Below are 1,173 nucleotides of genomic sequence, written 5' to 3' on the forward strand. Positions count from 1 at the left end.
ATTATTGATTAAAATAGTATAATGTAGTTTGTGATTAGGATTTCTTATGTTAATTTAATATAAATATAAATTATAATTAAGTTCATGTAAATTAAGTAGAGTGAGATTAAGAGTGTTTGACTTTGTGTAGTTTTTTGAATTAATTAATTTCACCCAAACGTTATTGTCAGATTATTCCAATGATAACGTTCACCAAGATTCATTTTCATATTTACCATATTCCGTCATTAAATCTAACGATAATTATTGTCGAACGAAAAAACTTTGACAGTAATCATTTACTGACGAAGTTTATATTGGCTAATGATTTTTTATGATAAATCTGACAATAATTAGCGTTTTTTTTATAGTGTTTATACTTGTCACACTTACTAATCAACAAATATAGCGAATAAAGAGTTAAAATTTATTTAATCAACAACTAAGAGCCCATAACAAGTTCAAAATATACATCCCCCCTTTTTTTGGTGGAGTTGTCATGAATAACATAGTAATTCTCTTTTGCGAAATTATCTGTGTGTTCCGAATATCAATGTCTTGGTGAAATTAGATAAATTCCATAGATGAAATATGTGAAGTTTACCCAACTGATTTTGAGTTGTTGTTATGGACGATTAGGAGGCAGAGGGCAAGATTCTAGAGGTGCAGTGGGTATGTGGGATTCCGAAATTTGAGAATTTTCAAATTTAGTGAATGGACAAAGCGGAATAATGCACAAAGTGAAAATATTATATATTGTATTTTTGTATGTGGTCCTTATTGCGTAGCGGAAAAATATGCTTTTTGGGTGTGTAGAGTTGTCTCATCTGTAAGATTCTATTCAAGTTCCATTACTTATAATGGAAGCTTCTGCAGTAATGTTGTGAGCATTGAATATGGAAAAGGAGCCAATGGATTATTGGACTAAATTTTCCCAGCATTAGATTGTGCGTAAGTTGGAAACATACAAATATACAATTGAAGAAAAGAATGTATACTTTTTGGTGTATGCCGTTTGTTAAGTTTAGTTTTTGGAGAGTCGAGTCTAAACTATAAAAATATGTTCGATTGGTAATGATTCAAGCACCAAGTCAAATTTGAGTTTTTTTTTTTGGTGACTAAGTTAAATTTGAGTTTGACATAGCTTGATTCAACTCCTTTATTTTTAACCTTAATTTATTTATAATTTATAAT

Source organism: Arachis ipaensis, chromosome B09 (assembly GCF_000816755.2).
Source record: "Arachis ipaensis cultivar K30076 chromosome B09, Araip1.1, whole genome shotgun sequence".
Lineage (NCBI taxonomy): Eukaryota > Viridiplantae > Streptophyta > Magnoliopsida > Fabales > Fabaceae > Arachis > Arachis ipaensis.